Below are 25,197 nucleotides of genomic sequence, written 5' to 3'. Positions count from 1 at the left end.
AGTGGGAAAGTGGGTTCAATGAATGAATGAATGAATGAATGATACTTTATTGTCACATGCGACCAGTCACAGGGATATTTTTTATTTTGCATCCCCAAGGTATACAAAGAGTCACTACGTAAAGGGTGCAGACAAAGTTATAAGTATCCCAAGTGTTTAAGAAGGTACTGCAGATGCTGGAAAATCAAAGGTAGACAAAAGTGCTGGAGAAACTCAGCAGGTGCAGCAGCATCTATGGAGCGAAGGAAATAGGCAACGTTTCGGGACGAAACGTTGCCTATTTCCTTCTCTCCATAGATGCTTCTGCACCCACTGAGTTTCTCCAGCACTTTTGTCTACCTTATAAGTATCCCATTTTAACACAGCCTGTTTTTAACACGTTCCACGTGGTCCCCCTTAGTTCTCGACGGTCCCCCGCCCTGACACCCCCCCCAAGCCGCGTCCTCCTTTGTTCTCCCTCTCGGGTTCAACGGGGAAAGTGAGGCGGGGGCTTCAAATTGGATCCAATGCATTAAAAACAGATGATCAGAAGCAGGTCGACTTTCCATGCCGTCAAAGCTACTGGGAAAACATAATCAGACTGGGCGTTGTTTCACGATATCTTTGTTCTCAGCACGTGAGGACTGCTGACACAGCCAGCATCTAATCCTCGCCGACAATTACTCCCGGTCAATGTGGCTTGCCAGAGGCGGTGGGAATTAAGAGTCAGGCGGAGTGTCCGGAGACGTCCGACAGACAGCGTTATTGTTCCCTCAAGGACATCAGTGAAGGAGATGAAATGTTACAACATGGATTGCCATCATTGACACCCCTGTATATATTCACCACATATTCACTATATTGTGAGTCTAGTGATACCCTGTCACTGTGTCTCCCATTATTGACTTAATTGTTCAATGGTTCAATAGTGCTTTGTCATGTTTGCACTGCGAACACAATGAAATTATTATTGCATTGATCACATATTTAGGGGCGGGACGGTGGTGTAGTGGCTGAGCTACTGCCCTCAGAGACTTGGGTTCGATCCTGACTACGGGTCCTTGTCTGTACTGAGTTTGTACCTTCTCCCCGTGACCCGCGAGGGTTTCCTCCGACATCTTCAGTTTCCTCCCACACTCCAAAGACATTCAGGTTTGGAGGTTAACTGGCTTGGTATAAATGTAAAATTGATCCGAGTGTGTGAAGGATAGTGTTAGTGTGCGGGAATCGCTGGTTGGTGTGGACTCGGTGGGACGTAGGGCCTCTTTCCACGCTGTATCTCCGGACCAAATTAAACTATATGGCACGAGTCGCCATATTTTGGCGCCATTTACGAAAAGTCCAAAGTCCGGTCCAAGCGCTCGATATACTGGAGCGACTCGATCCATCTTAAGGTCATTCGTCCTTGACTATGCTGGCAGCCTTGCCGAGGCAAACTGAGATCCAGATGGAGTCAATGGAAGGGAAATTGGTTTGCGTGATGGTCAAGGCTACGTCCACAACTCTCTGCAATTTTTTTTGCGTGTCTTGGATGGAACTGTTCCCAAACCAAGCTGTGATGCATCCCGATAAAATGCTTTCTACGGAGCATCTGTAGACGTTGGGGAGGGTTGTTAGGGGCATGCCGAACCTCCCAAACCTTCTAAGGAACCTTTTTCCAAGAGTGGAAATGTCAAGGACAAGAGTTCATAGCTTTAAGGTGCAAAGCATAATGTGTGGATTGAGTTTATTTACACAGAGAGTGATGAGCGCCTGGAAAGCTCGGCCAGCGATGGTGATGGAGCCAAATTCTATTGTGGCATTTAAGAGGCTTTTAGATAGGTTTCATTTTATCGTTTAGCTTCGTTTCAAGATACAGCGCGGAAATAGACCCTTTGGCCCACATTTGGCCCACAAATAGACCCTTTGCGCCGACCAGCCATCCCCGCACACTTGCACTATCCCACGCACACTAGGGACAATTTACAATTACATCAAACCTGTACGTCTTTGGAGTTCGTGAGGAAACCAGAGATCCCGGAGAAAACCCACGCAGTTCACGGGGAGAACGTACAAACTCCGTGCAGACAAGCACCCGTGGTCAGGATCGAGCCCGGGTCTCTGGCGCTGTAAGGCAGCAACTCTAGCGCTGCGCCACCATGCTACCCAATAGGATATGGAGGGATATGAATCACATGCATGCGGAGGAGATTAGTTTAACAGAGCACGGACATTGTGAGCTGAAGGGCCTGCTCCTGTGCTGTTCTGGTCTACCTTCTACATTGCATGTTACGCTGGGCAATATTTCAGCAAGTTTTCGGTCTTCAACATGTTATCAAGGTTGTTTGACTCAGCAAAGAGCAGACTGACACGTGAGTCTGCCTGACATGAAATGGCACTGGGGCTGGTGCTGTAATGGGACACTACAAAGAGGGTCAGGGACTCGCAAATGAGATCTTTAATTAATAGGAGATAGTCCTGAAGATGTTAGTAATAGCTGGAGCCCAGACTCTGGTATTGTATTCCCTTCTCTCGCTGGCTCCAAACTGGCTCCAAAGTGGTCAAGGACGTTAGCGAAAGAAGATTTCTAAACGCGTAAATCCACGCACAAATAAAAAAGAGAGAAAGCAGTGCTTCAAAAATTAATAACTAAACTCAGACATTGTCGACATCAGGTTTCAGATTAAACAGGTCTCTCTGCAAATGCTTGCAGCCCACTGTCAAACAAAAACTGATGTTGTTTTTAGGTGTAGAGACACAGCGCGGACACAGGCCCATCGAGTCCGCACCGACCAGCGATCCGCGCAGATTAACACCATCACACACACACCACGGACAATGTTCACATTGATACCAAGTCAATTAAGCTACAAACCTGTACGTCTTTGGAGTGTGGGAGGAAACCGGAGATCCTGGAGAAAACCCACGAAGGTCATGGGGAGAAAGGACAAACTCCGTACAGACAAGCCCCCATAGTCAGGATTGAACCCGGGTCTCCGGCGCTGTAAGGCAGCAACTCTACCGCTGCGCCACTGTGCCGTATAATTCAATCGTGGCTCCTTCTCAACAAGAGGACTGTTCAGAAACCCTGGGCAATCTCCCTGATGTGGCTGGATCACGTTGGCACAAAGGCCTTTTACCCAGACTAATCAGGAACCGGAGGACATAGGTTTAAGGCAAGAGGACAAATGTACATGAGGAAGCTGCGGGGCATGTTTTTCACTCATGGTGAGGTGGGTTTACAGAACTAGCTGCCTGAGGGACTGAAGAAGGGTCCCGCCCGATACATCACCCATCCTTGTTCTCCAGAGATGCTGTCTGACCCTGCTGAGTTACTCCAGCACTCTGTGTCTGTCTTCCAGCTGCCAGAGGAGGTAGTTGAGGCAGATACTTTAACAACATGCAAAAGGCATTTGGACAAGTACATGGACAGGAAAGGTTTTGAGGGAAATGGGCCAAACGCGGGCAGGTGGGAGCAGCGCAGATGGGGCATCTTGGTCGGCATGGACAAGTGGGGCCAAAGAGCTGTTTCCTTGCTGTATGACTCTACGAACAAAGCCCTTCGGCCCATCGAGTCTATGCTGACTCCCAGTAAAACAATCCTTGGAAATCTCATTCCCCCAGTTTCGCCCCACAGTCCTGCAAATTTTTCTCAACACAAATTTTACAGCACAGTGTTGCAGTGGTAGAACTGTTGCCTTACAACGCCAGAGACCTGGGTTCCATCCTGACTACGGGTGTTGTCTGTACAGGGTTTGTCCCAGTGGTAGCGTTGGTTCCTCCGGGTGCTCCGGTTTCCTTCCATATCCCAAAGACGTGCAGACTTGTAGGTTAATGGGCTTCTGTAGATTATAGAACTAGAGTATTGGTGATCATTGATAGGCACGGACTCGGTGGGCCAAAGGGCCTGCTTCCGCGCTGTATCTTTAAGCCAAAACTAAAAACTAAATCTATGTAATTTAATTTTGAAAACCCTGATTATTTCCCATCAACTAAATAGCAAGGCAATTTCAGATTTGACCAATTCCTGAATTATTTAAGAATAAATGGAGGACGGTTCTCTGGATGCTTTCAAGAGAGAGTCAGATAGAGCTCTTGAAGATAGTGGAGTCAAGGGATATGGGGAGAAGGCAGGAACCGGGTACTGATTAAGGATGATCAGCCATGATCACAGTGAATGGCAGTGCTGGCTCGAAGGGCCGAATGGCCTACTCCTGCACCTATTGTGTATTGTCTACATTTTCCATGTATAAGAAATGTTTTCGCCACATCCCCTTTGTAATATTTGGCCGAATATTTGAAAACTATGTTTCCTGGGTCTCGGACCAATGCAAATGGGAACAGGTTCTCAATCTAAACCAGTTATAATTATATATTGAAAAGTCCCGAAGTTTTATTCCTTAATTATCACCAGTACTTTCATCTCACACCTAAGATGGCTTTTAATGATGGGTGCATTGAGATCACTAGGTATTTAACTGCAGCAATTGTTAATATTGGCTAAATTAAAGACACCATAAAATGGAGGATCCCTGCATTTGTCAGAATTGCTTCACCCATGTCAGCTGAACTTTACAGGCTGGCTTTGATTGGCGCCAGCTAGTCTCGGCTCAGACAGGTACACAGGATGGTGAGAGGTCCAGGTGTTCTCCCTGTTTCTCTTAAATTGATAACGTGTATAGCGGTTTTGCAATGCGTCATTTCTATCGGATCGCTGCAAAAGCATTGTAAACAATATACATAATGTTGCAAGATAGTCATCCTGTTAATCGATGATTGGTCGAACTGTTGAGCCTTGGAGAAACTGTTTGAATCTCAGGGCACATGTTTCAATGTTTGCTCTTGTTAGCTTCCTTCCTTGTCAGCTTCATTCTTATATAAGCTATATAATGTATAAGCTGCTGTATTATTGGGTTAGGGTAATGTCTGTTATGTATGGGGTTAATCGATATCTGTAATTGGATTATTAAGAGACCACTCCCATGTGGTTCGGCCCCTCGAGGTCCTGGGACATATAAAAGTCCGCTGCCACAACGTCCAGCTTCGATCTTCTGGGAGAGCGCTTGGGACAGCGTGACCTTCTGGGGTGTCTCTGATTGAGCGAGGCCTAGAGGGCTTGATCAGGCAGATACGAGGATCGGACCCGCGGTGGGATAGGTACAGTAGTGGGAACTATAATTGCGCTTTTGTTAAAGTAAAGATTAGTTGTTTCAAGTGCTTGATTCAGTGTTTGTACTGAACCTAGACTGGGGGGAAACTTAGATATGAACAATTTACACAATGACTGATTTTCATTGTGCTGGTGTTTAGTTTCGATTAGTTTAGTCTAGATATATAGCAGTAAACCAGGCCCTTCAGCCCACCGAGTCCACGTCAACCAGCAGCCACCCATACATTACTACTATCCTATACACCAGGGACAATTTACAGAAGTTAGTGAACCTACATATCTACACATCTTTAGAATGTGCGAGCAAACTGTAGCACCTGGTGAAAACCCACGCAGTCACGGGGAGAACATACAAACTGCACACAGACAGCACCCGTAGTCGGGATCGAACCCAGGTCTCTGGCACTGTGAGGCAGAAACTCTACCGCTGCGCCACCGTGCCACCCCTTGGCCAAACCTCAGACAAGGGCCCCAGAAGGTTTTTTTTGTTAAACCATGTTAAAAAGGCTACATGTAAATAGTGCTCTTGTTGTTGGTAGTGGTGAATTTGGATGAATTAATCCCATCACAAGAAGGGGGTGGAAGATTGCAACCTTCACGTGGTCCACCCTGTTTCGACTAATGCAATCAACTTGACATGCACAAACGGAAGATCAAATAGAACAAGTTGTCCAACAACTTTAGGCTGTGCACGCCACAGGAAGGAAGATCACAAGAAGAGCAAGGCACCATTGTATGCAGATGTCGAGAAGTTCAACTCTGGCTGAATAATTTCTAATCTTGTGATGTAGACTTGATAAGAAGATCTCATCAATAACCCCTCTGACCAGCGATCTGAGTACACTAGTTCTATCCTACACACCATGGACAATTTACAATTTTTCTTTTAACCGATGCCAATTATCTGACAATTGTGTATGTCTTTTGAATGTGGGAGGAAACACAAGCGGTCACGGGAAGAACGTATAAACTCCGTACAGACAGCACCCATAGTCGGGATTGAACCCGGGTCTCTCTCTCTGTAAAGGGCCTGTCCCACCAGCATGCGACTGCATGCGGCAAGCGTGACCTAACGTGGTCGCTTGATCCGTGCGGCCTCGCGGGGACGGTCCCACTTCGATCGCTGGAGCCGTATGGAGTTGTGCGGAGCTGGTCCCGACATCGCGCGGGGCTCCGAAAAATGACACTGTTCAAAAATTCTGCGCGGCAACGGCCTGCAGCCCCAATGAGGCCGTACGCACCGCCTCGACGCTGTACGCACCATCTCGACGCCGTACGCAGTGTCTTGACGGCGTACGTCTAGCGCGAACATCCTGCGGACTTCGCTGGAACTTCACGTCAAATCGTACGGGATCACTCGACCTCCGCGCGGCCCCTGCTTCCGGTTTGGTCGCGCTCGCGCTCGCCACATGCTCGTGGGACAGGCCCTTAGGGCAGCAGCTCTACTGCTGTAGCAGCCTGCAGCTCCTGGAGTTGGAGGATTTGCTGCCTACCTTGTCAGTTAGGAGCATTCTTCTGCTCACAAACTTGCCCTGCAAATGTTGTAAGAGACAGCTGCTAAAGCCATGAGGGGAATAAGGCACAGGGGTGCCCCGTCAAATATGGTTCCGTGACCAACGTACCCACGAAGGATTTAAGCATTGAGATAGAATCTCGATCAATGGAAAGATAAGGATTATAGCCAGCTCCCGGAGCAAAAGAACCAGTCAAAAAATAAGACTGAGCTGCGGCCCCAGTTCTAGCAGCGGCGGCACAGTGGCGCAGCGGATAGAGCCGCTGCCTCACAGCCCCAGAGACCTAGGTTCGATACTGACCTCGGGCGCTATCTGTGTGGAGTTTGCACGTTCTCCCCGTGACCACGTGAGGGTTTGTAGGTTAATTGTCTTCTTAAATTACCACTAGTGCGCAGGGAGTGGATTAGAAAGTAGAAATAACTTAGAACTAACGTGATGGTCGGCATGGACTCAGTGGGCCGAAGGGCCTGTTTGCACTCTGTACCTTACAATGAATCGATCACTGTTTTTGAAAATAGTTTTTAAAATATCCCAGAACAATTAACTGTCTGAGATTCTACATTATAAATGGATCTCTCTTGGGGCTATCATGACACAGCTGCATTGCAGCAGCGTACAGTAAATCTCATTCATAAAATGGTACTCTGGGTTAAAATCTGTCCTAACCTTTCTGATGCGTTTAATCACCAATGTATGCGCATATTACATGCACAGGTGGCACGTTGGCATAGCGGTAGAGCTACTGCCTTACAGCGCTTGAGGCGCCCGAGCCTCGTGTTCCATCTCGACTACGGGTACTGTCTTTACGGAGTTTATGTACGTTCTCCCCGTGACCGCGTGGGGTTTTTTTCTCCGAGATCTTTGGTTTCCTCCCACACTCCAAAGGCATTTGTAGGTTAATTGGCTGGTATGTGTAAAATGTAAATGATCCCCAGTGTGTGTGTGTGTGTGTGTGTGTAGGATAGTGTTAATGTGCGGGGATCACTGGTCGGTGCGGACTCGGTGGGCCAAAGGGACTGTTATCGATAAACTAAACTAAACTAAAACTTTGCATCTTCACAAATCATAGTGCAGCCTAAAGGGCCTGTCCCACTTTCACGACCTAATTCACAACCTCTGCAGAGTTTGCCCTTGCCCTTGATGCAGCATGGTCGTCACAAGGTCGTAGGAGGTCGTAGGTAGGTCGTAGCAGATCGTGATGTTAGTCGTAGGTACCCGTGGCATCAAGTAGGTCGGGACGTTTTTTTAGCCTGATGAAAAATGTCCACGAGTAAGAAATGTTGTGAATTATGTTGTGAAAGTGGGACAGGTTCTTAAGGTTGAACGGAAGAATGAGTCTGAAGAAGAGTCCCGACCAGAAACATCGTCTGTCCATTCCCTCCACAGGTGGTGGTGCAGCGTTAGAGTTGCTGCCTCACAGCGCAAGAGACCCGGGTTCGGTCCTGATCTCAGGTGCTGTCTGTACGGACCTTGTGTGTTCTCCCTGTGATTTCTCCGGGTGCGTCAGTTTCCTCCTATTATTCATGCACGTTTGCAGATTACTTGGCCTCTGTAAATTGTCCCTAGTGTGAAGGATAGAACTGGCGTAGTATGGGTGATCGCCGGTCGGCATGGACTCAGTGGGCCGTAGATCGGTAGGGGCTGTTTCCACACTGTATCTCTCAACTGAACTAAACTCAACTGAGACGCTCGCCTGTCCTGCTGAGTTACAACAGCACTTTGTGTTGTGCTCATGATCGCAGCATCTGCAGTTCCCTGTGTCGGACGGAATTAATGGTCCAACAGTCTCCGGAGAGTTACAGCTCGTGCTGTATGACAGCAGAATGAAAACCTGCAGGACAATGTAAACATGAATCTGGGCAAACACCATTCAACTGGCTGGTATTTGGCTCCAAGATCAGAACCCATTTGGCTTGTGTAGAACGCACTGCCAGCTGAGTGCTTGCTGGCGGTAGCAAAGTGATTCCAAGCGACTGTGGAATTGCCTGAAGTCCGGTTTGTAGAACTAAATGATGAGAAGAATCCACATCACACAGAGCAGACTTCCCACCATTGACTCCGTCTACACTGCACAGTGTGTTTCAGGAAAACAGCCAACATAATCAAAGACCTTCCCCACCCCGGTCATTCCTTCTTCTCCCAGCTCCCATTGGGCAGGAGATACAAAGGCTTGACAGCGCTCACCACCAGATTCCTTCATGTGTTGTCACATGTCCACAAGCTGTGAACATTGTACAATGCATCTGGAACTGTTACACTACAATGACGGGACTAGTGGGAGAGTCTAGGACCACAGGTCATTGCCTCAGAATTAAAGGACGTTCCTTTAGGAAGGAGATGAGGAGGAATTTCTTCAGTCAGAGGGTGGTGAATTTGGGGAAGGTTGTGGAGGCCAAGTCAATGGATATTTTTAAGCCAGGGATAGATAGATTCTTGATTGGTACAGGTTTCCGGGGCTATGGGGCGAAGGCAGGAGAATGGAGATAGATCAGCCATGATTGAATGGCGGAGTAGACTTGATGGGCCGAATGGTTTATGGGACATTATATTCTACACTCTGATGTTTTCTCTTTGTTCTTCCTGATGTATTTGTGGTTGGCTTGATTGTACTCATGCATAGTATTATCCGATCTGCTCAGACGGCCCTCAAATAAAAGCTTTTCACAGGACATCACAGTGGCACAACAATGGAGGTTTTGCCTTATCGCGCCATCTTTGTTCCAGACCGATCTTCAGGCCCAATTCCCAGAGATGCTTCCTGGTCTGCTAAGTTTCTCCAGAACTTTGCTTTTTGCTTAGTAGGAGATACGGCGCGGAAACAGTCCCTGCGGCCCACTGAGTCCGCACCGACCTGCGATCCCCGTACACTTGCACGAACCTACACACAATGGACAATTTACAATGTTTTGTAACCAAACCCAATTAACTCACAAACCTGTACGTCTTTGGATTGTGGGAGGAAACCGGAGCACCCGGAGAAAACCCACGCAGGTCACGGGAAAAACGTACAAACTCCGTACAGACCGCACCCGTAGTAAGGATTGAACCCGGGTCTCTGGCGCAATAGGGCAGCATCCCTATTGCCTGATTCTTTTCACTGACTTAATGGCGCCCAACAAAACGCTTTTTGCTGTACCTCGGCACACTTGACAATAAGGACATTCTTCCTATTGAGGGAGTGCAGCGTAGTTTCACAAGGTTAATCCAGGGATGGCGGGACTGTCATATGTTGACAGAATGGAGCGGCTGTGCTTGTCTACTCTGGAGTTTAGAAGGATGAGAGGGAATCTTATTTGAACATATAAGATTATTAAGGGCTTGGACACGCTAGAGGCAGGAAACTTGTTCCTGATGTTTTGGGGAGTCCAGAACCAAGGGCCACAGTTTAAGAATAAGGGGTAAGCCATTTAGAACGGAGACGAGGAAACACTTTTTCACACAGAGAGTTGTGAGTCTGTGGAATTCTCTGCCTCAGAAGCCGGTTCTCTGAATGTTTTCAAGAGAGAGTTAGATAGAGCTCTCAAAGATAGTGGAGTCAAGGGATATGGGGAAAAGGCAGGAACGGGGTACTGATTATGGATGATCAGCCATGATCACATTAAATGGCAGTGGTGGCTCGAAGGGTCAAATGGCCTACTCCTGCACCTATTGTCTGTTGTCTATAATGAGCTAAACTATGGATAGGGCAGGTTTGGTGGGATACGGGCCAAACACAGGCGGGTTGGATTACTGTAGCTGGTGTGGGCAAGTTGGGCGGAAGGGCTTGTTTCCACGCTGTATCACTCTATGACTCTATAAAGGAAACTCATTGCTGGATCCCTGTCAGGAGGAGCTTGCCATTACATGTAGGGCTGCTTTTACTGAGTGATCAGAAGCATGAGGAATTTTCCAATTGTGAGATAATGCAAAGCAGTCTAAGAACATGACCTAAGCTAATGTTCGCGGTGGCCAAGGGATTTGCTTTGTCGATCTTGAGAAAAATGGAGAATGAAAAAAAACAACTATTCAATTGGATGACCTTTGAGCCATCTTTAATCGGAGTCTATCTTGCACTAAACGTTAAACTCTTTATCCTGCACCAGTAGTCTGTGGATGGCTTGATTGTAATCGTGTACAGTCTTGTAGCTAACTGGATAGCCCGAAACAAAGGGTGTAGGATGGAACTGCAGTTGCTGGTTTAAAACCGAGATAGGCACAAAAAGCTGGCGTAACTCAGCGGGTCAGGCAGTGTCTCTGGAGAAAAGGAACAGGTGACGTTACGGGTCGAGACCCTTCTTCAGACTGAGAGTCAGGGGACAGGGAAACGAGAGATGTAGAGATGTAGAACAAAGGAATAAAAGATATACAAAAAAAGGCAACGATGATCAAGGAAAGGTGGAGCCCACAATGGTCCATTGTTGGCTGTGGACTAGGTGATAACGGGTTATGCAGACAGTGAAACTCAACAGGATGACAGCGAAAATGGTACGATGACTAGGGTGAGGGAGGGGCGGTGAGGGAGGGGATGCAAGGCTTACTTGAAGTTAGCGAAAAGCTTGTTTAGCAGCCCAGCAAAAAACATTGTTGGATCAATTTGTTTTTTGTTTAGTTTAGAGGTACTGCTCAGAAACATGCCCCTCGGCATGGATCCTGGAGAAAACCCACGCAGCCCATGGGGAGAACGTAGGTACTCCTTACAGACAGCACCTCTAGTCAGGATCGAACTCGGATCTCTGGCACTGTAAGGCAGCAACTCTACCGCTGTGCCACCCTTTTTTAGTTTAGTTTAGTTTAGAATACAGCGTGGAAACAGGCTCCTTTGGCCCACCGAGTCCGTGCCGACCAGCAATCCCACCACAGTAACACTATCCTACACACACTAGGAACAATTTATAATTTTACCAAGCCAATTAGCCTACAAACCTCTACGTCTTTGGAGTGTGGGAGAAAACCGGAGCACCGGAAGAAACCCACGCAGGTCACAGGGAGAACGCACAAACTCCGTACAGACAGCACCTGTAGTCAGGATCGAACCCGGGACTCTGGCGCTGTAAGACAGCAACTCTACCGCTGCGCCACCGTGCTGCCCTTCTTTCACCTTGGATTAGCAAACTACCTCAAAAACCTGATCTCTGCAAAATAGTGGAACAGTGCCGTGAGAAGCGCATTGACCGGAAACGTCACCCACTCCTTCTGTCCAGAGATGCTGCCTGCCCCGCTGAGTTACTCCAGCTTTTTGCATCCATCTTCGGTTTAAACCAGCATCTGCAGTTCCTTCCTGCCCATAAAGTTAAGGAGTGGGTCAAAGAAGATAGGCTTTAGAGGGAGTGCAGAAGTGACAGGTTTGTGCAGTAGTGCCTGGCTGCACCTTATATTTGTTCGTACAGGCAGCTGGAGTTAACACCGCACTCCCACCCGCTCCCGCATCAGTGACTCAGCGCTGCGTCACACTGTACACTGGGGAACCAGCCACATTCCCGCCATTCCAGTCCTCAAACACGGCTCAACAAAGAACTCTGAGCCCGTCTGAGGTGTTGATAAGCTGATGTGCGGTAAACCAGGATGTTAACACTCAACAAAAGATGATGTTTGGCTTGGTGCTGTCGCAAGACGTGGAATGTGGCAGGGTGTGCCGTCGTTGATTAATGTCTTACACTGTATTGAGAAAACGTAATGCAACCCGGGAAGTCAAACGGAGCGTAGGAAGTTAAATTCCAACAAGATCCTGAGGTCAGAATCGAACTTGGGTCTCTGGCGTTGTGAGGCAGCGGTTCTACCAGCTGCACCACTGTGCCATCCTTTTAGCATCTCTGTTGACGGCACGGTGGTGCAGCGATAGAGCTACTGCCTTACAGCGCCAGAGACCCGGGTTCGATCCCGACTACGGGTGCTGTCCGTACAGAGTTTGTACCTTCTCCCACTGACCTGCGTGGGTTTTTCTCCGAGATCTTCACTTTCCTCACACATTCCAAAGACGTACAGGTTTGTAAGTTAATTGGCTTCAGCAAAATTGTAAATTGTCCCTCGCATGTGTGTAGGGTAGTGTTTAATTGGGACCGCTGGTCAGCACGACTCAGTGGGTCGAAGGGCCTAATTCCATACTGCATCTCCAAACTAAGAACTAAACCAAACTAAACCACCCTCTCTCCTGACTCTCAGTCTGAAGAAGGGTCTCGACCCGAAACGTCACCCATTCCTTCCCTCCAGAGATGCTGCCTGTCCCTCTGAGCTTACTCCAGCATTTTGTGTCTTAAAGTTTCTGGAGCTTCTCTGGTTGCAGAATGCATTATATAAATAAAATATAGACGCAGAATTAGGCCATTTGGCCACTCGATCATGGCTGACCTAATTTACACTCTTCAACCCCATTCTCCTGCCTGCTCCCCGTAACCTTTGAACCCCTTTGTATAATTTGCCTGATCTGCTGAGATACTCCAGCACTTTTGTGTGTGCCTTGCACTAAACCACCGGTGCGGGAACATTTCCCCGAGAAGGAATGATTCTATTTGCAAACGAAAAAAATTGTAATTCCATTCACTGCTTCACATATTCATCCTGGTTCACTTTCACAAAGACTAACAGGATGGAGCACTAATTAACATCGATTGCTGTGTGTTCCAAATATTGGCTGCTCTCTAGAGGAAGCGGGAATGAATTCTTCCTTCACTTGAGGCTAGATAATTTTGTGTTCGTGACCTCTCCCCATGTGCAACTCATTGCTCTTCCCTTTCAAGGACGTATTTAAATGTTTTCTCAGCAAGGTAAGATAAAAGGTCAGTACTGGTGCAGCCTCCACTGTTCTCCACTGCCTCCATCTGCAAATTGGAGCATATTTCACTTGGGCACCTCTAACTTCAAGTGACCCTTGCTTCCCCCTCTCTCTCTGTCCCTCCCCCACCCTAGTTGTCGTACTAGTTTCACTGTCATCCTTTTGAGTTTCACTGTCTGTATCACTCATTATCACCTGGCCCACAGCCAACAATGGACCATTGTGGGCTCTGCCTCTCCTTGATCATTGTTGCTTTTTGCATATTTTTCATTCATTTGTACTGTCCCTTTGTACCGTTCTATGTACCGTCTATATATCTCATTTTTCCCTTTCCCCTGACTCTCAGTCTGAAGAAGGGTCTCGACCCGAAACGTCACCTATTTTCTCCAGAGATGCTGCCTGACCCACTGAGTTACTCCAGCATTTTGTGTCCCCGAATGGTCTATCAACCCACATATAATCTTCATGGCTGTCTCTTCATCAGTCCGCCTAGACATACGTGATCTTCGGATGGCTAAACACTTTAACCTGGATAGGATAGAGTAAATGTGGAGATGTTTCCACTAGTGGAGGAGTCTAGGACTAGAGGTCATAGCCTCAGAATTAAAGGACTTTCAATTAGGAAGGAGATGAGGAGGAATTTCTTTAGTCAGAGGGCGGTGAATCTGTGGAATTCATTGCTTTAGAAAGCTGTGGAGGCAAAGTCAGTAGATATATTTAAGGCAGAGATAGCTCGATTCCTGATTAGTATGGGTATCAGGGGTTATGGGGAGAAGGCAGGAGAATGGGGTTAGGAGGGAGAAATAAATAAACCATGATTGAGTGGCAGAGTAGGCAATGGGCCGAATGGCTTAATTCTGCTCCTATGATCTTATGAACTCCCCCTCCCATTCCCACACTGACCTTTCTGTCCTGGGCCTCCTCCACTGTCAGAGTGAGGCCCAGCACAAATTGGAGGAACAACAGCTCATATTTTGCCTGGGCAGCTTACACCCCAGCGGCAATGATTATTGACTTCTCTATCTTCAAGTAACCCTTGCTTTCCCTCTTTCTCCTTCCCTATCCCAGTTCTCCGACTAGTTTTACTGTCCTCCTGATCCAATGTTATATTTGTGTGCTTCGTTGTCACCTTCCCCAGGCAAACGATGATCTATTCCACATTCTCCCCGATCTTCATCCCCTGTGATGTCTCGTTTTCACACTTCACCCGTCAATGTGTCCCTCTCCCCTGACTCTCTGCCTGAAGAAGGGTCTCGATCTGAGACATCACCCATTCCCTCTACCCAGGGATGCTGCCTGAGTTACCCCAGCATTTTGTGTCTTATCTTCATCAGCAACACTGGAGCATGGTGGACTCCATCGCCATTGCTGTGGTTTTTACCCCAACCTGCAGCCCAGGCAAGTTGCTCAGAGCATCGAGAGTGGCACGGTGGCGCAGCTGGTAGAGCTGCCTTCGTGCAGCGCCGGAGACCCCGGTTCGAGCCTCACCTCGGATTCTGTCCGTGCGTTCTCACGTCTCCCTGTAACCGCGTGGGTTTCCTCGCACGTCCCAATAATCGGCCTCTGTGTATTGGACCTGATGTGCGGGGAGTGAGTGGGTGGGAAAGTGGGATAGCATGGAACTTGCGTGAACAGGTGATGGAAGTTCAGTGTGCACGATGGGCTGAAGGGACTGTATCAGTCAATCATTCATCTGTTGGACCCTCTATTCAAGATGATGGGCGATGCTCTTGTGTCACGCCAACTTCAAATCCCCTTTCCTCTTTGTGCTCCTTTCTAGGGGCCGGCACGGTGGCGCAGCGGTAGAGTTGCTGCCTTTCAGTGTCAGAGACCCGGGTTCGATCCTGACTACGGGTGCTGTCTGTACAGAGTTTGCACAATCTCTCTGTGACTTTCCCGGGTTTTAACCGGGAGTTCCGCTTTCCTCCCACACTCCAATGACGTACAGGATTGTAGGTTAATTGGCTTGGTGCAGTTTATTGACACGTGTACCGAGGTACAGTGAAAAGCTTTTGTTGCGTGCGAACCAGTCAGTGGAAAGACAAACCATGATGATCGAGCCATTTACAGTGTACAGATACAGATGCTCCCCGATTTACGATGCTTCGACTCGCAATATTTCGACTTTACCAACGGGAACGGCAGCGAGCAGCACGCCACTACCGGTCACGTGATCGTAATATATCGCAATGCGTTTGTGACATTTTCGGTTTACGATGGGTGTATCGGAATGTAACCCCATCTTAGGTCGAGGAGCAGCTGCACGTGATAGAGGGAATAACCTTTAGTACAAGGTAAAGCCAGCAAAATCCGATCAAGGATAGTCCGAGGGTCACCAATGAGGTAGATAGTAGTTCAGCACTGCTCTCTGGCTGTGGGAGGATGAACATGTCCCTTGTCTTAAGAGGGCGGGGATCGCTGGTCGGCACGGACTTGGTGGGCCGAAGAACCTGTTTGGGCGCTGTATCTCTAGACTAAACTAAACATTGACTCTTTAAGGGATAGACATCACAAATCCCAGGCGCTTGAGGCAATAAGTGGCTTCCTCACACTATTATTGAGGTGTTTAATCAACACTTTATATCTGACCTCAGCATAGTGTGGTTGCTCAGAATTTATTGCTTGCATACGAGGTTAGATTTCCGCAAATATAAAAGCATTTTGGCGGAGCTGCCTACGAGTAATTCTGTTTCTGGTAGATTAATTGAATTTGAATTGCTGCATATTATTTAAATCAGCTTTGCCCCCTCATTGCGAATTCGGACGTTTAAATAACAGCTCGGGTAAGCCAAGGCAATATTGGAAACTTATCAAAATTAATGTACTATGTGTGATGCAACTTTCATATCACTCAATCACTCAGAGAAATGACCTGGTAACATAATATAGATACAGTGCAACGCTGCCAACAGGTCTTAGACCCAGGCAGAAACCATACAGCCTCCATCTTGAACCTGACATTATCGATCACTGTCTTAGAAGCTCTGATTTTCCCAGAATCTGTGGCCTCCCAATGTCAAATTCTTTCTTGGCATCTTGGAATAACAACTATGGTTTTGCTTCAAGGCTAAAAAAGGATTTCAATCAACAAAACCAAAAGATAAGCAGGCATGCAGGTTGTTGGCAGCCTAATCCCATCTTAATCACGGACCAGTCTCACCCCGGTCACTCATTCTTCTCCCCTCTCCCACCTCAGGCAAACGGTACAGAAGCTTGAAAACGCACACCTCCAGATTCAGGGACAGTTTATTCCCAGAGTGTTTGAAGGCGCTGGGCCTCTAGTTGCTAGTTTAGAAAGATGACTCCCCCCACCCCCCTTTCAAACTTACCGAATAGTGAAAGGCCTGGATAGAGTGGATGTGGAGAGGATGTTTCCACTAGTGGGAGAGTCTAGGGCTGCAAGGTCATAGCCGCAGAATTAAAGGACGTTCCTATTAGCAAGGACATGAGGAGGAATTTCTTTAGTCAGAGGGTGGTGACTGTGAAATTCTTTGCCACGGAAGGCTGTGGAGGCCAATGGGTATTTTTAAGGCAGAGATTGATAGATTCTCGATTAGGAGGGGTGTCAGGGGTTATGGGGAGAAGGCAGGTGAATGGGGTTGAGAGAGAAATATAGATCAGCCACGATTGAATGGTGGAGTAGGCATAATAGACAATAGACAATAGGTGCAGGAGTAGGCCATTCCGCCCTTCGAGCCAGCACCGCCATTCAATGTGATCATGGCAGATCATCCACTTGATGGGCCAAATGGCCTAATTCTTCTCCAATCACTAATGAACTTATGAGCTGTAATCGGGCAACTGAACGGTCCTCTCACCAACTGGAGCGCGGTCCCGACCGCCCATCGGCCTCATTGGAGAAGGTTGAACAATGTGCAATCACACTTTAGTGGACCTCAATGTCATATCTTTGCACTAAGTGTTGCACCCCTTGTCCTTTATATATGTGTGTGTGTGTGGTGGGCGCTTAGATTGTATCCATGTATAATCTTTTCTTTGACTGGATAGCATGCAAAGCCCTCTAAACCTGATGAAGAATTGCTTTCATTTTCTAAGAAAAGCAACAAGGACCATGAAAAACTACGCACCTACACTATTCACCATGGATGAGATCTTCTGCTTGTTCTATCCAGTTACACTAGCACCATCCGACACACACTAGGGACAATTTACAATTTTACCAAGTCCAATTAGCCTACAAACCTGAAGGTAGCTACAAGCACTGGAGAAACTTAGCGGGTGCAGCAGCATCTGTGGAGCGAAGGAACTAGGCAACGTTTCGGGCCGAAACCCAAAGGGTTTCGGCCCGAAAAGTTGCCTATTTCCTTCGCTCCATAGATGCTGCTGTACCCGCTGAGTTACTCCAGCACTTGTGTCTACCTTTGATTTTCCAGCATCTGCAGTTCCTTCTTAAACACCTGGGACACTTATAACTTTGTCTGCACCCTTTACGTAGTGACTCTTTGCATACTTTGGATATGCCTACATACTTTGGGTATGCCACTTAGCCTACAAACCTGTGGAGTGTGGGTGGAAAGCAACCGGAGAGAAAAAACCCCACACAGGTCACGGGGAGAACGTACAGAGACAATCAGCCCCGGGTCTCTGGCGCTGTAAGGCAGCAACTCTACCGCTGCGCCATCGTGCTACCAATCCGCTTTGATTTCATAAACAAGCAGAACAAAGCCTTTATCACTGTACCTCGGCACACGTGACAATAACGAACCTGAAGCTAAACCTTTTTGCCCAGGCTTTCAATTCAAATGGGAAAAGGAATTAGCCCAATGAACTGCGCTGACTCTGACAAGATGTCAGCAGATTGCGGAAATTAGATACTTTCCTGTAGCCTCCGAGATCCAGTCTAGAATGACAGGTTGAAGGCTTCCTCTGTCTTCGAGTTGGTATTCACAGGGGCGGCACGATGGCGCAGCGGTAGAGTTGCTGCCTTACAGTGCCAGAGACCCGGGTTCGATCCTGACTACGGGCGCTGTCTGTACGGTTTTGTACGTTCCACCTGTGACCTGCATGGATTTCCTCCGGGTGCTCCGGTTTCTGGCTGCAAAGACGTACGTACAGGTTTGTAGGTTAATTGGCTTCAGTAAGTTGGAAAAATTATCCGTGGTGTGTAGGATGGTGCTAATAATGTGTTGAGATCGCTGGTCGGCACAGGCTCGGAGGGCCGAAGGGCCTGTTTCTGCGCTGTATTTCTAAAAGGTAAAGTGTGAAAGTCTTATTCTAGCTTCTTCGTGTGTTGTTCCCAGGCACAAAACTGTCCTGATTCAGCAACAAGTGCCGGGACGTCATTGTTTGTCTGGTGCGAGAAAAAGGAAGAAGGAATGTGGCAACTAATGCATAGTTTGGGTGAAGAATGTACCTGAACATCGTGAAGCTGAATGGTAACGGGGAGAGTGCGGGGGAATCGAGAGTGTGAGAGATACTGAGAGGTGGCGGGAGGCAATGAGACAGCAACAGTGAAACACGGCAATACATAGGAACCAGGAGGGAAGATCGCAGGAGAGAGAAATAGATTGATTGGGAGAGAGAGAGAAAAAAATACTGTGCGTGAGAGATAGTGAGAGAAGGAGAGAGAGAAAGAGGGAGCGGAGGGGAGGGGAGAGAAAGCGGAGAGAGTGGAGGGAGAGGGAAGAGGGGGACGAGGAGAGGGGGGGAGGGGAGAGGTGGGTAGTGGAGCGGAGGGGAGGAGGGGGGAGGGGAGGGGTGAAGAGGGGAGGAGAGGGGGGGAGAGGGGAGGAGAGGAGAGGGAGGAGAGGAGAGGAGAGGAGAGGAGAGGAGAGGAGAGGGGAGGGGAGGAGGGTAGAGGAGGGGAGGTGAGGGGAAGGAGAAGGAAGAGGAAGGCAGTGCGGGTGAGGGAGACTAACTGTGTGAGTAAGAGGGACAGGAGAAAGAGTATTGAGATATTTCGAGAGATACTTCGTGAGAGACAGACAGACAGACACACAGTCAGATCGGTAGACAGTGGGAGAAATAATACAGGTACCATTATAGACTTTATGAAACTGCTGCACAAAATATAAAACCAGTGGGGGTTCCAAGTGGAGAACTAAATGTATGTTTCCTGGCTGTGTAACAGAGAGACTCTGCTCTGGGAATGTTTAAAACCTCTCCCGATATCCTGGCCAGAGTTCTTTGTCCTGCCAATAAAAACCATGGTGATCGCTCATTCCTGATTGTGTGTGGCACAGATTGATTGCTAGTTTTGCCTTCCTAACTTCAAAATAATTCATTGCATGCAGTGCTCCCAGACACTCCAATGGTACGAAGCTCGAGTATTATGTGAGGAGATGACAAGCTTCTATATTTAATAGCCTTCTCGCTAAAGGCAGGGGAATCCTAATTGCTGCATTCAATCAATGGGCAATTATTTGTGGAATCTGAAACATCTGTGGAATCCGCACCCTCTGTCCTTTCTTCCTGCTCCTGCATCGTCTCCTGCAAACAGGCTGCGGGGGTCCGACAGCATGCAGCCCCCCGTGCAACCTGAAAATGGGCCGGCATGCGTCCACCACCGAGAGATGCATGCCTGCTCAGACTCCGCAGAGCGTGGGTTTGCGATGCGAGTCTGGAGAACGGGCGGCGCGGTGGCGCAGCGGTAGAGTTGCCACCTTGCAGCGCTGGCTACCCCGGTTTCGATCCTGACTATAAGGGTGCTATCTGTACGTTCTCCGTGTGACCAGCGTAGCTTTTACTCTGGGTGCTCCAGTTTCTCCAACAGTTACTCCAAAGATGTACAGGGTTGTAGGCTTGGTATAACTATAAATTGTCCCTGGAGTTAGTGGTGAGTGTTTGTGCGTGGGGATCAGTGGTCGGCGCGGACTCGGTGGGCCGAAGGGCCTGTTTCCGCCCTATCTCTAAACTAAACTAAATTAAGAATGCAAGGGTCCTTGTCACGGATCAGCTCTAACAGCTCTGTAAAACAGAGGGCTCTCTGATCTGCGGATTGTTCCCAGGGACACATTCGGACACGGACATCGACTGCTGCTGGAAGGTCATCAACTCGGCGAAGGACGCTCTTTGCTCTGCCTGAGACCTGTTGACCTCCCAGCAGAGCGAGATGTCCGTCGGGGAATGTTGCCGACTGACCCGCTCCAGACTGCAGAAGTACGTGCTGAAGGACGCATTGTAAACACCTGCCTCGGCGCAACCTTGCCCACAAGTGCCTCTCGCTTTATATTCAAGGTCGTAAGTTCTTAAGCGATAGGAACAGAATTGGGCCATTCGGCCCATCAAGCTACTCCACCATTCAATCGTGGCTGATCTATCTCTCCCTCTCAATCCAATTCCCCTGCCTTCTCCCCATAACCCCTGACACCCGTAGTAATCAAGAATCTATCTATCTCTGCCGTACAAAAATATCAGTTGATGGGCTCCACAGCCTTCTGTGGCAATGAATCCACTGGCTCACCACCCTCTGACTGAAGACATTTCTCCTCAACTCATTCCTAAAGGAACGTCCTTTAATTCTGAGGCTATGACCTCTGGTCCTAGACTCTCCCACTAGTAGAGACATCTTCTACACATCCACTCTATCCAGGCCTTTCACTATTTGGCAAGTTACAATGAAGTCCCCGCTCATCTAAACCTCTCCCCCCCCCCTCATTCTAAACTCCAGCGAGTATAGGCGTAGTGCTGTCAAATGCTCGTCATATGTTAACCCCTCACACCTCCGCTTCTCTCCTTCTCTAACATCCCTTTCTCTCCTTTTTCTCTCTAGCCTTGCCACTTACTCCATCCATCTGCCAATTAATCCTTCCTCAGCTGTATCCACCCATCACACGCCAAACTTTGTCCAGCCCTTACCTTTCTTTCCCAGCTTTCTCCCCCTCCCACCCACACCCCAGCAGTCTGAAGAAGGGTCCCGACCCGAAACGTCGCCTGTCCATTCTGCGTGACCTGCTGAGTTACATCAGCATGTTATGTTCTGTTTCTAGCTGGTGGTGGAATTTAAGTTTATACATTCCTTTCGGCACTCCAATGGCCACTTTATTTCACAGAGCTTCTGCATTAACAGAATCTCATCCTCAAAGTTGCAGATTTTTAGTTTAGTTTAGAGATACAGAGCGGAAACAGGCCCTTCGACCCACCGAGTCTGCACCGACTAGTGGTCCACGCACACAAACACTATCCTACACACACTAGAGACAATTTACATTTGTACCGAGCCAATTAACCTACAAACCTGTGCGTCTTTGAAGAGTGGGTGGAAACCAAAGCTCTGGGAAAAAACCCACACGATCACGTGGAGAACGTGCAAACTCCGTACAGACAGCACCCGTAGTTAGGAATCAACTTGGGTATCTGGCGCTGTAAGGCAGCAACTCTACCGCTGTGCCATCATGCCGCTCAATGTTTATGTGGATAGTCACAATTAAGATAAATTTACACCGAATAATAATAATAATAATGTTCAGTAAATAAAGGGACATTTCTGGGCAAAAATTTGCAGAATTTATGAATTAATTATTACACGTTTTAATTTTAACTAGTGTGATTTTCACTTTGCGAGTGAGTTTATCCAAGACTCCAAGTAGAATCAGCAAATACTGACTAGGATTGCATCTACAGAATTCATGCTAGAATCTACTGCTTAAATGTCACTTAAACTGACTGCAAACAAGCCTTTAGCAAAGGTAGACAAAAATGCTGGAGAAACTCAGCGGGTGCGGCAGCATCTATGGAGTGAAGGAAATAGGCAACGTTTTGTGCCTAAACGTTGCCTATTTCCTTCGCTCCATAGATGCTGCCGCACCCGCTGAGTTTCTCCAGCATTTTTGTCTACCTTCGATTTTCCAGCATCTGCTGTTCCTTCTTGAGCCTTTAACAAACATAAGCGTTGCCTATCGAAGTATTTTGTACCTCTCATTTTCTTCCCTCTTCTCTCTCCGTCCCTTCCCCACCCTAGTGGCCGTACTAGTTTTGCTGTTGTCCTGTTGAGTTTCACGGTCTGCGTAATTCGTTATCACCTAGCCCACAGCCAACAATGGACCATTGTGGGCTCCACCTTTCCTTTATCATCTTTGCTTTATGCACATCCTCCATTCATTTCCCCCCAAGTACAATCTATATCTCTCGTTCCCCTTTCCCCTGACACTCAGTCTGAAGAAGGGTCTCGACCTGAAATGTCACCCATTCCTTTACTCCAGAGACCCGCTGAATTACCCCATGCTTGTGTGTATCTGGTCTGTCTCTGGTTTAAACCTGCATCTGCAGTTCCTTGTTATTTAAACTGTAGTAATGATGTTCATGGTTTATTTGACTTGCTGCGAATTTTGAGCCAACCTTCTTTGATCTATTTAACGTGCCAAGAGACACACTGTGGCTTGGTGCAGCCAAAGGCAAGGCTCCATGGGGGAGGACCACAGTCTAGGGTCCATCCAGTGCTGGACATTGAGGGGCAGAGTCCGGTGGGAAGGGATATCACCCTAGGGGGGACCACATGAATAGAAACATAGAAAATAGGTGCAAGAGTAGGCCATTCGGCCCTCCGAACCAGCACCGCCATTCAATATAATCATGGCTGATCATCAAGAATCAGTACCCTGTTCCTGCTTTCTCCCCATATCCGTTGATTCAGTTAGCCCCAAGAGCTAAATCTAACTCTCTCTTGCATACATCCAGTGAATTGGCCTCCAATGTCTTCGTTGGCAGTGAATTCCATAGATTCACAACTCTCTTGCTGAAAGAGTATTTCCTCATCTCAGTCCTAAATGGCCTACCCCTTATTCTTAAACTGTGACCCCTGGTTCTGGACACCCCCAACATCGGTAACATTTTTCCTGCATCTTCCCTTTACAATCCCTTATGAGTTTTATATGTTTCTACACGATCCCCACTCATCCGTCTAAATTCCAGTGAATATAAACCCAGACCCACCATCCCAGGAATTAACCTGGTGACCCTACGCTGCACTCCCTCAATAACAAGAATGTCCTTCCTCAAATTAGGAGACCAAAACTGCACACAATACTCCAGATGCTGTCTCAGCAAGACCCTGTACATCTGCAGTAGGATCTCCTTGCTACTGTACTCAAATCATTTCGCTATGAAAGCCAACATGTCATTAGCTTTCTTAACTGCCTGCTGTACCTGCATGCTTACTTTCAGTGACTGATGTACAAGGACACCTAGAGCTCGTTGTACCTCCCCTTTATCTTAATCTGCCACCATTCAGAATAACGTGTGTTAGCTCTACTAAGTGTAGCACTATTGAATGTATAGACAAGAAAAAACTATGAACAACATTTGCAAAGTTTTTTGTTTTGTAAATATTTTTTATTGCAAATAAAATTTATTTTTGGAGAAAAAAATTCACACGCCAATAAGATGAAATGAGGAACAACAAATAGATTTGCCTGAAGAAGGGTCTCGACCCAAAACGTCACCTATTCCGTTTCTCCGCAGATGCTGCCTGACCCGCTGAGTTACTCCAGCTTTGTGTGTCTATCTTCGGTGTAAACCAGCATCTGCAGTTCCTTCCTACACAAATAGATTTTGTGACTTTTGTAAAAAATATGGCATGTTTAAATGTGTTTTTAAATACATCGGGATAGGCCAGTCTCGTTTTGGCTTAATGTCAATTTTTGACTAATAATATGGCTGAGAACTAGCATGGGACTTGTTACTATGTTTACTATGGGCACGATATAAATGCAATTGTTGTAAGTATTTACACCTGGTTCCTTCTGAGAGAGGAAGTTGTTAACATTGAGAAACAGTGACAACATTACATTTTTGCCAACATTAAAGGCGGCACAGTGGTGCAGTAGTAGAGCTACTGCCTTACAGCACCAGGATCCGGGTTCGATCCCAACTACGGGTGCTTATCCGCACGGAGTTTGTACCTGCTCCCCGTGACCCGCGTGGGTTTTCTCCGAGATCTTCAGTTTCCTCCCACACACCAAAGACGTACAGGTTCGCAAGGTAATTGGCTTGGCATTAAATGTAACATTGTCCCGAGTGTGTGTCGAGTAGTGTTATGGCCCTGTCCCACGGTACAATTTCATTCCAAGAGCTCCCCCGAATTTGCCCTGATTCGAACACGGAGATTTACGGTAATGGCCACTCGTCGGTACTCGGGGCTCTCGTGGACATTTTTCAACATGTTGAAAAATCTTCACGAGTCTTCCCGTGCTTACCTGCCGTGAGCGAGTCTTCCCTAGTACCTGCCGTTAGCGTTACGAGCCGCTAAGAGACGTCCCCGAGCTCTGACGTACCCGCTACGTTCATTCTACGTGCTTACCCCGAGTTTGATTTTTTTAAAACTCGGGAGAGCTCTTGGAATGAACTCGTACCGTGGGACAGGGCTATTAATGTGTGGGGATCACTGGTCGGTGACAACTCGGCGAGCCGAAGGGCCTGTTTCCGCGCCGTATCTCTAAAACTAAAATCAAAAGACTGGGGCTTGCATTTGGCCCTCCCCCTTCCCAATTCATATATATTTCCGTATAGATTTCCAAAGTTCAACTAAATTATTGTTCCACTGCCATTTCCATTTGGTAGCTAAAGATAGAAATGGAAATAGGAAACAGGATCCAAACACAGTGAACTTGTGGTGCAGGGATAGGGTATCAGAATCATTCCAGCATACAAAACAGTGCCTTGTAACCAAATATATGTTTTAGATTTTCTCAATAATTCCATGATTTCAGCAACATTTTTGATAACATTCAAAAAAACTCTTGACCTTCCTAGTAATCAACTGTAATTTCCCTGCACTTTACTGTGATATGCATCAGTATCACCTGTACCCCTTCATCCCCCCGCTTTCCCCCATCTGCTTCCATCTATAT

The 25,197-nt window shown here is 47.5% G+C and overlaps 1 protein-coding gene across 3 annotated transcripts in view; it reads right to left on the bottom strand.

Moving 5' to 3' along the window:
- LOC129711361 (ephrin-A5-like) overlaps nt 1-25,197 on the bottom strand; it is a 425,862-nt gene that overhangs the window by 344,209 nt on the left and 56,456 nt on the right. Inside the window, exon 2 of one of the 3 annotated variants that reach the window (XR_008725825.1) lies at nt 23,696-23,884. The exons of the other annotated variants lie outside the window; for them this stretch is intronic. The gene's annotated coding sequence lies outside the window, so the exon portion shown is untranslated. Of the gene's footprint in view, nt 1-23,695; nt 23,885-25,197 lie in introns of those variants that run through there. 3 annotated transcript variants of the gene reach the window in all.

Source organism: Leucoraja erinacea, chromosome 29, assembly GCF_028641065.1.
Source record: "Leucoraja erinacea ecotype New England chromosome 29, Leri_hhj_1, whole genome shotgun sequence".
Lineage (NCBI taxonomy): Eukaryota > Metazoa > Chordata > Chondrichthyes > Rajiformes > Rajidae > Leucoraja > Leucoraja erinaceus.
This window is presented reverse-complemented; position numbering and strand designations above follow the sequence as displayed.